Source organism: Dermacentor silvarum, chromosome 2 (genome assembly GCF_013339745.2).
Source record: "Dermacentor silvarum isolate Dsil-2018 chromosome 2, BIME_Dsil_1.4, whole genome shotgun sequence".
NCBI lineage: Eukaryota > Metazoa > Arthropoda > Arachnida > Ixodida > Ixodidae > Dermacentor > Dermacentor silvarum.
In genome coordinates, this window is record NC_051155.1 from 259,718,211 (window position 1) to 259,731,828 (window position 13,618).

General features: G+C 48.1%; 1 protein-coding gene and 1 long non-coding RNA gene across 4 annotated transcripts in view; one reads left to right on the forward strand and one right to left on the reverse strand.

Annotated features, from left to right (window-relative positions):
- The window catches only part of LOC119443188 (run domain Beclin-1-interacting and cysteine-rich domain-containing protein-like), a 323,250-nt gene that overhangs the window by 172,384 nt on the left and 137,248 nt on the right, over nucleotides 1-13,618 (forward strand). The gene's annotated exons all lie outside the window — the stretch shown is intronic.
- On the reverse strand, nucleotides 8,713-10,824 carry LOC125943371 (uncharacterized). The gene is made up of 3 exons (XR_007465783.1): nucleotides 10,594-10,824; nucleotides 9,635-9,746; nucleotides 8,713-9,425 (listed from the first exon to the last, which is right to left on the reverse strand). It is a non-coding gene; the product is annotated as an uncharacterized LOC125943371 (long non-coding RNA).

Genomic DNA, 13,618 nt, shown 5'->3' on the forward strand with positions numbered 1-13,618 from the left:
GGCGACACTGGCGCAGCGTTAACTCGCCCTCAAGAAAGCACACACAGATCTAGCTAGCAATCACGCCTTCGGCTGAGGCCTAACGCTGGTCCGGACTGATCGTCGTCCCGTTTTCCAAGAGTTTGCCCCACGTTGGGCGCCAAAATGTCGGGATATGGGGGGATGCCAACGGCCCTCTGCCTCGACACACCGAGCACCGTGGTTGGCGCATGCCTGCGCATCAACCGTGGTCCAGTACAAGCTCGAGGAAACAATAGACGACAACCACGTGTACACTCGGAAAGCATTTATTACGACTGCAACTAACACTTCGAGCAGGCCAGCTAGCTATAGTTGACATCGCATAGGGTTCCCTCGAAGAGAATAATACACTAGGTAAAGAATCGCTTCCGACTTACCAACTGGGGAATACGGGGGGGCCGCGGCAAACGCCGCGGCAAGAACGCGGTAGACTAACCACGTGCGGGAATACGGGAGCGGCGGCGGAGACTTCCGCCGTCACCGCTTGCTGGAGACCAAAGAGACCCGGGCGATATAAGCGGGATCTCGCATGACCCACCCGGTGGCACTGATAGCGCTTGCGATTCCCGTGCACCGCCCGCGGAAGGAAAGTTTCCCCTCTCCCAACTCTCCCTGGCACGCATGCGCTTGACGCGACGTTCGCTGCCCGTGCGGCGGTTATGGGACCCGAGGGTTCACACAACACATCTCACTCGATTACCGCAGAAACTCGCTGCGCAAATGCTGGTGTGAGCAAGCGCGGCTGCAAGCAGCGAGCGAATTCACCTTTGTGCTGCCTTGCTTCAACGTGAACTAAGTGGCGAAAAACAGCGCACACGAAGCTAAAAGCACTCGCACTATGTCCTTATCTCAGATCGTTTTCAAGATAGGGCCCGTGCGGCCGCGCCTTATGCAGCTGCCGCCGCAGTAGAACGACCCCTCTCCCCGGTGCCTTCAACACGATGTGAGGCCGCGCGCTTTGTCGCCGGTTTCCTCTCTCGCGCGCGTGAGATTGATCCTCCATCGTTGGCTCACCTTTATTGGTTCATCCTCACCCTTTCACTCGCACATACAGTATATAGTGTGCGGCGATAATGTTATCGCTCCTGGACTTTGTATGGAACATCATGGCGACGCCAGAAATGCGCCTGCAGTGTCGATATAATTGCTATTACAACAAAAACAGATTGGAATAGTTTTGCATTATACCAGCCCAGGGTTGATTACGGCTCTCTTAGTCTGTGGTGACATATGGTGACACAGAAATTCTGTTACAGCATCGATTGGACCGCATAATTTGAGAATATTTTCCGCTATTGTCATGAGGGTAGGTGCGGAAATATATAGTTTGATCGTTGGTGCAACCGATGTTTCTGGCTTTACAGGAAAGCATGCGCCGACATGCCACTCGACCCACTCTTCTATATTCTAGTACGCTATAGCTGCGAAGTGCGCTTCCACTACGAGCTTCCTGTTAGTTTATTCAGTGTTTCGTCATGGTTTAGAAGTGCACTGCCGTATTCCATTATTCCACCAAAATTCAGCTTGGCCTGCTCCAAACTACTTCAAATTGAAATTTATCTGCTCCAAATTGCTCCAAAATGAAATTTAGTCTGCTCCAAGGTGCTCCGAAACGCTATTCTGTCTGCTCCAAACTGCTCCAAAACGCATTTTGACCTGTTCCAGAAATTGCGCCAAAATGACTTTGGACAGTCCCACCCCTGGATACCGTCTGCTCAATTATTTCTGCTCACATAATAATTAGAATGTTTCATTTATTGTCAGTTTGTCGATCTGTTGTCTTGATTTAAGCAAAGCAATTTGTTACAGTTGAGCATTGTTAATTTGAACTCCAAGAGGATCGAAAGATTATTGTAATAAAACCGGAGCTTGAACAAAAAAGTGCCTTTGAATATTGTGCACAACGTCCGCAGTGCAGCGTGCAGTTACCAGCTGATAATTCAGATTTGCCAGGTACCACCTTAAAGGTCCAGATAAACAGATTCCAAGATATATAATTTGCCAGAATATAGTCTTTATTCTATAAGCAACCAGAAAAGCTGGTCAACATGTTGCTCAATACACATATGCTTGCATGCACCCTCACCTGTATGAATTTCGACCATTGTAATGGCTGTTGCTAAAGAGAGACTAAAGTGCTATCTCCAAATGCACCAAGTATTCATCCCCTGCCATTTAAACAGAAACTGGCCGTGCTCCAGTAGCCCTAGAACACACACTACCTATTTTTTTTTAGCCGAAAACACCACTTTTACTTCGTAACTCCCAGCCACCTTTTTAAGTCTGTGTGAAAGGCCATGCCCATACGGAATCACTGAAACCTTGGAAGCTAAATCTTTCGGCCTTTGATTTTTTGTGCATAATTCTTTATCCTGTTTAAGATTTTTTATTAGTCGAGTGCATGACACCAGCATCACAGCAAGCAGGTACCCAGCCTTTCTCAACCAATCAACTTGCTCAAGAAACGCTATGTTTACACTGTGGTAACATAATTTGAGACATAATGAGCGGTTTTCCAGCTAAGGGCGATAATTAACAACACACATGTTCAGTCAATGAGCATTGCGTGTGCAGCTTCTCGAACAGTCCGGGACTGTCAGAGACGGATAATCGAAGAGGCCCACTATATTAGCCGGCGGCGACAGTAGGGGCGGGGCGCATGGTGGTGAAATGCAACCTCTGGCTCCAATGGCATGTCACGCTGGCACTGACTCGTCCGCCACCCCGGCGCCTTTCATCACCCTTACGATCGCTGGTCGACAGTTTGTGGCGTTGCTGGATAGCGGGGCCTCGGTCTCGCTGTTCGGCGAAGATGTTATGGCTCATTTGCACCGGCATTCTGTCCGCATTAGAGCCTGCAACACCGCCTTCCACCTCGCGAGTGGCACGGCTACCTTGTGCGGCTTGGTGGCTTGTGTGGCGTGTGGCTTGTGTGGCTTGAGAGAATCGCGTGCACCGTCAGCGCTTTGTGCATCTCCCGGGTCTTTCCGTGCCCGTGATTCTCAGTCACGACTTCCTCGCCCTCATGGGTATCCTGATTGACGTCGCAAGCGGGGGCTACAGGGCTGGCCCTTCCGGCCCCCTGCAACCCTTCGCTACACTCCCGCTGGCCACGGCGGGCCCTCAGACGCCCAATGCCTTGCGAGTGAAGGAGGAGAGGAGACCTAGCGCGGCCCCTTTGGCTCGTGTCCCTCACTGCACCGCCGAGATTGGCCCCTTGGCCGGCATGGCGGAAAACGGTTGGTGTGATCCGCTTTCTCATGATTATTGTGCATTGTGCTACTACGGCGGTCAAGGTTCCGGCTACCCCGGCGACCACCCCGTTAAGCCGCAGCTCTTACTGCTTGCTGCTGCCTTTGTCTGTCAGCTTGTCGGTGCACGAGAAGGCACGCCTGTCATTGCTGCTGACTCGTTTCAGCGCGATGTTCACTGAACGACCGGGTTGCACCTCCCTTGTGTTACATCGGATCGACACAGGCAACGCACTGCCGTGGGAATGCATTCCTCGCCCCTTTAGTGTGGCCAAGAGGAAGGCAGTTGACCAGGTATTGGATGAGCTTATTGTGACCGGTATTGTCCAGCACTCAGTCCCTGGGGTTCTCCAGTGGTAATGGTCCCTAAAGGAGACAGCTCTTTTCGGCTCTGTGTGGACTACCGCCGGCTGAACGAGGTCATGAGGAAGGATGCTTATCCTATGCCTAACGTGGACTCAATCGTGGCTAATCTAGGCGATGGGTGCTACTTCACCCTGGATGCTAGCCACGGCTACCTGCAGGTTCAGATGGAGCCGGCTGATGCGGAGAAAACTGCGTTCACCTCTCACCGAGGCCTTTACCAGTTCACCGGTATACCATTTGGCTGCTCTGGAGCTGCAGCTACGTTCCAGAGATTGATTAACCGCATTCTTGGAAATGCTAAGTGGCGCTATGCTCTGGCGTACCTCGATGACATTGTCATCTTCTCTCGAACGTTTGAGGAGCACCTCCACCACCTGGAGGACGTCCTTGAGAGGCTACGTGCCGCCAGGTTGACACTAAACCCGAAGAAAGCCCAATAGCCGAGACTCGCATTTCCCTCTTGTGCTTTACCATTGACAGGGGTCGTGTTCTGCCGTGCAAAGAGAAGGTCCGAGCTATCCTCGAATACCCGACGCCAGTGAACATTCAGGGCCTTAGGCGCTTTTTGGGTATGGTGAACTACTGCAGACAGTTCATCCCGAATTGCGCTGCTCTTCAAGCGCCCTTGACCGCACTGTTGAAAAAGTCGGCACTATTGGAGCTGGGGGCCTGAGCAGGAGGGTGCCTTTCATGCACTATCCCGAGCTCTAGTGGCCACAGCTGAACTGAAGTTGCCCGACTTCAACAGGGAGTTCGTTGTCTAAGCTGACGCGAGCGACTTGGGCCTTGGGGCTGTGCTGCTTCAGGAGCACGACGGCATTCTCCTGACCAGTCGCTTTTGCAAGCCGGCGCAATTACAGCATGACTGAACGGGAATGTCTCGCTATAGTTTTTGCTCTCCGGAAGTTTGACTGCTACGTCGACGGAGTGCCATTTGTGGTGAAGACGGACCACATGGCGCTCACCTGGCTTAAGCGCTTGCGTGAGCCTTCGGGCCGCCTTGCGCGCTGGGCGTTGACACTGCAGCGGTACAACTTTGTTGTGCGATACCGGAAAGGGAGCTCAAACATAGAATAAAGACAAACTTTAGAGAAGGGAAACTGTACCTTTCACAGTGGTACGAAAATAAGAAGTGGCCGCGCATGGAACCCACTGGGGTACCCGACAGATGGCGCTGCTCAGATGGCGCTGCTCAAAAAATCATTTTTTTTAGTGCAAAATCCAATATGGCCGTTTTTTACCGGTCGCGCATGCTGGTACGTGCCGCGCTCGCCCGCCTGGCGTTGCGGCGTGCCTCAGTGCCTTGCCGCTTAGCTTGTGCGTTCTAATTGCCAGGAGACCAAGGAGCCTCTACTGACGCCTATACAAACAAGCCACAAGTGAGTGAACAGGACGTACAACTTTATTGGTCGAAGACGAGCAGTGCACCTTCTCGTACAAGAGCAGCAATAAAACTTGCATGTTGAGATACGCTGAAACAATAAATGCGAGCTCGTAAACTACTCACTTTCGTCATCGCCATGGCGGTCCGGTAACGTGCGACAACCAGCAGCGCAAGCAGATGTTTGCACCGACAGTCACCGTTGAAGATTAGTAACTTGCATACCGAAGCAATCGGGTGAGGCAGGCATCTGCTGCACCCAACGCAGCACCTTGGACTACCGTGCGTTTTAGCGTTTCAGCATTACCTCCTTTCCAAGCTGTACGTTTATGTTTGTCTATCGGGGCCGCTAATATGTCACTGACACTCGGTACCCCATTTTCTCTCAATATGCACAAGGCGGTTTCGTGGGCATTACCTTCGGCAGCCACTTTTGCAGGCCTTTCCACCCAGGTGGCTATCAACTACTTCCGACCATGTAAGCACGTATGCCAAATTGCAGTTCAGGAAGCCCACCAGCACAATTTGCCCACAGCTGCAGCAGGAAAGGACGAAACGGGGAGCACCAATCACGGTGCGTGTAAATTGGGAGTCTATGTCGCTGCGCGGACTGCAGGAGCAGGTGCTTACCTCGAGAGACTACTTCCCAATGCAAATGACCAGGCGGCCATATCCAAGAAATGTAATACAGCGACCATAAACAAGTGAGATAACAGCAAAATGAGATTCCGCATTCAATCACCGCATAAGGTTCAGACAATACACTATACATTGGCTAAGATCCACATGGTAACAGTGAGGAATGACGTACACGGGTCACTTAGGCTTATTCAGCAGTCCAACTACAGGCACAGTGCTTGTGCTTGCCTTCGTTGCACATGGTTGTCTGGTAACAACCGACAACAAGAAACGCAAACCGATTGGGCAGCATATCCCACCTGTTTGCGCCGACAGTCATCGTTGAAGATAAGCAACTTGCATTGCGAAAGCATTCGGCTTACGCAGGCATCTGCTGCCGCAGCCAACACAGCGACATCGACTACCCAGCATTGTAGCGTTAACTCCTTTCCAGCCTGCATGTTTCTTTTCTTTCGGGGGCCGCTAATATGTGGCTCACACTTGGTGCTCCACTTTGTCTCAATATGGACAAGTCGGTTTCTTGGGCATCACCTTCAGTAGCCACTTCTGTGGGCCTTTCCACCCATGTGACTATCAACTTCATACACTTCGGACCATGTAAACATGTATGCTGCTCTCTGTTGACGCCAAATCACGGCCAACGAAGGCCACAAGCAAAATTTGCACACGGCTGCAGCAGGAAAGGACGGAATGGGGAGCACCAATGACGGTGCGTGTAAATTGGGAGTCTATGTCACTGTACGGACTGCAGGAGCAGGTGCTACCTTGAGAGACTGCTTCCCAATGCAACTTACCAGGCCCCCCAAATCCGAAAAACGTAACACAGCGACCACGACCAAGTTTCTGCAACCAGATTCTGCAATCAACCACTTCAGTGTCATCATCATCATCATCATCATTATCATCAGCCTATATTTATGTCCACTGCAGGACGAAGGCCTCTCCTTACGATCTCCAATTACCCCTGTCTTGCGCTAGCGTATTCCAACTTGCGCCTGCGAATTTCCTAACTTCATCATCCCACCTGACTTTCTGCCATCCTCGACTGCGCTTCCCTTCTCTTGGTATCCATTCTGTAACCCTAATGGTCCACCGGTTATCCATCCTACGCATTACATGGCCTGCCCAGCTCCATTTCTTCCGCTTAATGTCAACTAGAATATTGTCTACCCCCGTTTGTTCTCTGATCCACACCGCTCTCTTCCTGTCTCTTAACGTTACTCCTAGGATTTTTCGTTCCATCGCTCTTTGTGCGGTCCTTAACTTGTTCTCGAGCTTCTTTGTTAACCTCCAAGTTTCTGCCCCATATGTTAGCACCGGTAGTATGCAATGATTGTACACTTTTCTTTTCAACGACAGTGGTAAACTCCCAGTCAGGATTTCGCAGTGCCTGCCGTATGCACTCCAGCCCAATTTTATTCTTCTGTAAATTTCTTTCTCATGATCAGGGTCCCCTGTGAGTAATTGACCTAGATAAACATATTCCTTTACAGACTCTAGAGGCTGACTGGCGATCCTGAATTCTTGTTCCCTTGCCAGGCTATTGAACATTATCTTTGTCTTCTGCATATTCATATTCAACCCAATTCTTGCACTTTCTCGATGAAGGTCCTCAATCATTTGTTGTAATTCCTCTCCATTGTTGCTCAATAGGACAATGTCATCTGCAAACCGAAGGTTGCTGAGATATTCGCCGTCGATCCTCACTCCTAATCCTTCCCAGTCTAAGAGCTTGAATACTTCTTCTAAGCATGCAGTGAATAGCATTGGAGAGATTGTGTCTCCTTGCTTGACCCCTTTCTTGATGGGTATCTTTCTACTTTTCTTGTGGAGAACCAAGGTAGCTGTAGTATCCTTTTAGATATTTGCTAAGATATTCACGTATGCCTCCTCTACTCCTTGATTACGCAATGCCTCTATGACTGCTGGTATCTCTACTGAATCGAATGCCTTTTCATAATCAATGAAAGCCATATAGAGAGGTTGATTGTACTCCGCAGATTTCTCGATTACCTGATTGATGGCATGGATATGGTCCATCATAGAATATCCCTTCCTGAAACCAGCCTGTTCTCTTGGTTGACTGAAGTCAAGTTCCTGATTCTATTGGAAATTATCTTGGTGAATATTTTATACAATACTGAAAGCAAGCTAATGGGTCTATAATTCTTCAATTCTTTAACGTCTCCCTTCTTATGGATAAGTATAATGTTGGCGTTCTTCCAGCTCTCTGGTACACTTGAAGTTGTGAGGCATTGCTTATAAAGGGCCGCAAGCTTTTCAAGCATGATATCTCCTCCATCTTTGATTAAATCTACTGTTATTCCATCTTCTCCAGGCGCTTTTGTCCTGGTCATGTCTTTCAAGGCCCTTCTAACTTCATCGCTAGTTATAGAAGGAGCTTCTGTATCCGCTTCATCACTATTTCGAATGAAAGTAGCTTGGCTGTTTTGGCTACTGTACAGGTCAGTATAGAATTCTTCTGCTGCTTTTACTATGTCATCGAAATTGCTGATGATATTACCATGCTTATCTTTCAGTGCATACATCTTGCCTTGTCCTATGCCTAGTTTTCTTCTTACTGATTTCATGCTGCGTCCATATTTTATGGCTTCCTCAATTTTTCCCACGTTATAATTTCGAATATCCCTTACTTTCTTCTTGTTGATCAGTTTTGACAGTTCAGCAAATTCTATCTGATTTCTTGAGTTCGGCACTTTCATGTTTTGTCGTTTCTTTATTAGGTCCTTTGTTTCTTGGGAGAGCTTCCCTACAGGTTGCTTTGGTGCCTTACCTCCCACTTCAATTGCTGCTTCTGAGATCAGCCTAGTTACGGTTTCATTCATTAGCTCTATGTTAACTTCATCTTCCTGTTCTAAAGCTGCATATTTGTTTGTGAGCACCAGTCTGAATTGGTCTGCTTTCACCCTTACTGTGTCTAGGTTGGCCTGTTTCCTCTTGACTAATTTCACTCTTTCTCTCTTCAAATTGAGAGAAATCCTACTTCAGTGTAGCTTGCACAAAAACCCATGCTATTGAGCAAGAAGAGCAGTTTTGAACGAGACCAAGAATGAAATATGGGAATGAGAAAGCTTGCATTCAGCAAGCCACTCTGCTCTGCAAGCAGTGAAGGCCAATAACATTAATAAAAGTGAAATGCTACATAGCACACGGTGCAAAGCTTAATGCAAGACACATGCTGATGCCGCATCTGCTATTTCAGGAGAGGAATTTAACATGGCAACGTACAGTAGAGAATACTGCTACAAAGATGTTATGCTAATAGACAATGACGGGCCTTAAGTATGAGCAAAGAATCAGTTCACCTTTATGTTTGGATAAGGAAGAATGATATCTAGCAAGAATGGGGAATGAAAAAGCTTGCATTCATAGAAAAAATTTATACTTGGCACAAATTGAATTTGACAAGGCCAGGAAGCTTTTAAGAAAGGGCCAACTGATAGAACTCTTTTGGCCAGCATCGTCCATGCTTGTTCAGAGGTTGCAGGCGCATCTGAACACGAAGAATTTCTTTTGTTGAGGTACCTGGATGACTCTGCCAATATGCGTGCTGGTGTAATGATGGCTGAGGCGCTTTTCAGTCTTGATACAGTCCTACGTAGACTTGGTATCTCATCCAAATACTTCTGGATCCGCTTCTTTGTTCGTGGTGTAAGAGCCTTGTGAGTTCGGCTCCAGCCCCTTCCTGTTGGTGTAGATATATGAGGGCTCCTGTGATGAGTGCCAAGATGTGCTTGGTGCAGACTCTGTTGGGGCAGAACAGTAACACATGAGATACAGCAGAGGTTACCCAAACTCATTAGTGCTTTCTATGTTTGAATCCATTATGCTGCACCGTAAATATGAACAAACATTGATATCATCTGCTACAAACAAATGACAATATATCTCAAGACTAGCAAGCCAATACAAGCGTATATCAAGCATATTTATTTCTTAACCCGGTGTTGTTTACCTTGTAGTAGCAGCAAAAGTACACACGATGACCTGGTTGTAGCAGGCAGTAGCTTCTCTTTAGTGTGTGTAGTGTGTTGCTTTACACTGGTGCCGTCCTCTTTACTTCATGCCTGGAAGAGAAATTTTGACTGCATCAAAAATTGAAGAAACACAATTTCACAATATGAAATGCAAAAAGCTGTGATATATATATATTGTAATGGTTGCTGACTGCACAAGACATGTAAGTGTACACCGTTTGTTCTAGGGAGCTTAAGCAGCAAGTTAATTAACCAAACATTGCTACTGTCCATAAAATTGATGTCTGCCTAACTACAATGCGTTTGAACACCTGAAGTATTATTAGGATCACAAATGAGAACATTTTTGCGCTCATTTATACACTAGAAGAGATCACACTGCTGGTTCCACAAGCAAACGCATGAAAGATATGAATTTCATGCATTACAACTGATGCATTCTTTTTCTGCACGACCGCGATGCACCACTCCACTACTGCAAAAATAAATGCCCTAAGGTAAACCAAACTTAACAGCAAGAACACTTGGAGCCAACAAGTACGAAATATGGGTTAATTATTATGCATGCAATTGTTTAATACATTAAATTCAGTACTTTCACTTTAGTTTACCAAAGTGTTAATCGGTTTTGTGAACGAAAGAAGTTGCCGGCGGATTCGAAGAAAAAAAAAAACATATTGATAAGGCTACTCAGTCGCCCAAGGCCACGGCTACAACGAGATGAAAAACGTGCTGCGCATTCAGATATCGCTCTCTTTCTTTCGTGATTGTGGGTATAACGACGGTCTCCCAACTACAGGTTTATTTCAGAAACGGCAACGTAGGGTCCCGACTACCCATATGTAAGGCAGGATTTAGTTAGTTAACTTGTCTCCGCCTGTGAATTAACGAGACAAATATTAAATAACGATTCAAACAGCAATGTTAAACGACTCACCGGTATTGCCATCCTCAGTCGCAGCAGAATCCGGCTCCCGTTTCGATGTATACTTGTTCCTCATGGTTCACGACCAAGACCTAGCTTGTGGTCTTACATCTCAGCTCGCAAACACGTCACTTCACCCCAAGATAAACAACGCGAGGTGTTGAAGCGTAATAAAGTGGTTTTAGCACAAATAAGCAACCAGCATAAGTGTACCGACCAATGAATCCGTGCTTGCCGTGTCCCGAAAATACCGGTAAAAATTTTTAATCCAGGCGAGAGGTCACGTGGGAGGTCGATGGGGATGAACGTTATTTTGCGTCTATAACTACAAAAAAAATAATAGTGTTACTACTCAAAAGTAGGATGTATAATTAGGAATAATAAATATCTACTCTTTGTCATAAAATAACACTTCGATAAGCGTGGGAGTAAGTTTGTAGGTTGAAATTGCGCTTACTACGGCGCCTCTAGCGGGAGACGACGAAACTCACCGGGGCAATTTTTTTGAAAACGCACTAGGCTTGGTTTATTAGCCACGCCCGCGCGGTCGATTTTTTCGCCCTCTGTGGTCATTTGTTGAACTTGAGAGTGTGAGAGCCCTGGTTCAAACCTGGTGGTGGAGCAGGAGGGTGCCTTTCATGCACTATCCCGAGCTCTAGTGGCCACAGCTGAACTGAAGTTGCCCGACTTCAACAGGGGAGTTCGTTGTCTAAGCTGACTCGAGCGACCTGGGCCTTGGGGCTGTGCTACTTCAGGAGCACTACGGCGTTCTCCTGACCAGTCGCTTTTGCAATCCGGTCACTTAACACCACCGAGCGCAACTACAGCATGACTGAACGGGAATGTCTCGCTATAGTTTTTGCTCTCCGGAAGTTTGACTGCTACGTCGACGGAGTGCCATTTGTGGTGAAGACAGACCACATGGCGCTCACCTGGCTTAAGCGCTTGCGTGAGCCTTCGGGCCGCCTCGCGCACTGGGCGTTGACACTGCAGCGGTACAACTTTGTTGTGCGATACCGGAAAGGGAGTTCAAACCTGGTGGTGGACGCCTTGTCGCGAGCCCCCGTTTTGGCGTCTGATCCTTTGGTCCGCCACTCCCATGAGCATTCACACCAAGTAGAAGCTGGTGCCGCAGTCTCCAATGGCTCAAAAGGCACGAACCTCACACACTCGGTAGACACCGGAGCCTGTGTCTCCAATGGCTCGAAAGGCGCAACCCCCGGCGGCAAAGCGATTCCCGGATTGCCAGCCCCGGGAGAGGATGTTTACCTGGTGGGGGGGGACCCCGTTACCTCATCGGGTATCGTTTTCATAAGGCAGGAGTTACTAAAGGCACAGCAGAGCGATCCATTTTGACTATGAATTGTTGACGGGCTCAAAGAGTCGAGCTCCCAAGAGGAGCGGCAGTGCCATCGGGCGTACCCGGACAGCTGGTATTGCTGTTGGCGCCGAGTGCGACGCAGCCGGTACAGGCACCGGGCGACCGTCGTAAAGGCGCCAGCGGCGCGCCAGCGATATGCTGGCGAACAGCGCCGCGAACGGCAGCTGTCGGTGCACTGGCATGTAAAGGAGACGACGGGACGAAGGCGCTCGGTGCTTTCAGTGATTTGGCACTGCGGGTTTTAAGGGCTGACGCACCGGAAAACGCATTTTCATGTGTCCGCTTTTGAGAAAGGTCGTCACTTGTACAAGGCACATCACATTCGTGTGCATCAGGTAGTATATAGAGCAGAAAAGGAGCGCAAATTGTGATGCAAATGCACCACGTGAGCTTCGTGAACGAAGCTCACCGCGGCAAGCTAAGACGTGGAACTCCAGCAGTTATATTCGAGATGTTATTTTGCTGTGTGCGTTAACATGCTCACGTATTTAATAATGTAAATAGGTGAAGAACACAAAAATTATGAACAGAAAAAAAAGGAGACATACGTCTTTCTTATTCTGTTTTTTGAGCTGCTTCACCGATTGCACATGTGTCAGTCAGTTCTCGTTCTCTCTCCTTTGTAGTTCTTTATCTTTGCAATGCTTCCCCAATCTTAATTGATTATAAACTAGTCCAATCTTCAGTCACGGCCGATTTTATATAGCTTAGCGCGATGGAAGCCGTCGGTGGCGGTGAGTGTGAACACGCCACTGCGTTGGCGTTCGCCGTTGATGCACAGCACAATCATGTGCCAGACGCAACCAGAGTTGGTAATTGCTTGGAAGGAAAATGTACATTAAAAGGAAGACTGATACACTGATAAGAAGTCAAAATGACTAAAAATCTGAGTGTTCGCCTTCGGTGCCCAAGCTCCGGAGCCGTTATACTGCGGAGGTGAAGACAGGCAAGTGGGACACGAAGCTCTTGCGTATGAACGACTCTTTTATTAAGGTTAGAACAACTAGACCATAGCAAATCAGCGTCGGAAATGTACAGCGCCCAGCGATTGAAGCACTGGCAGCGCGCGGCTGCCGCCGTTTTTTTTTTTTTTTTTTTCGTGCCACAGGTGAGCGCCGTGGGACCAAATGCAGTCATAATGCGTTATGAAGATTCTCGCTTTCACTCTACACCACAATGCATCAGTTTGGTGTCCCCAGCGCTTACAGTCAGTGCAAAAAGCGCTAGCGACCATGCGATTCGAGTATCGTGTTTCAATTGCTGAGCACTGTACGCGCTGTTGCCTACAGACCGCACATATACAGACTTTCCGCCTGAAAAACAGGATGCCGCGATGAACAATGATTGAATTGAATGGCCTAACCAGCTTCAGTCATGTTTCAGTAACTGTTGGTGCACCCAAAAATATCGCAGTTTCGCCCGACAGGCGAAGCATCGATTGCGTTAGCAAATTAGTAGAGAGCTATTCGGAGTTGGGATAGTGGTTTTATCGGCTGCATAAACTTGGACACGTTCGCTTACTAACTGAATTAACAATCGTGGTTTCAGCGCGCATAAGCAAACATGAATAGATCACATTGAATGACCACAGACAACGACTGTCAAAACGCCGCAGCGGGCGAAGGCTCGTGCGTTTTATCGCTTCAACGGAAACTG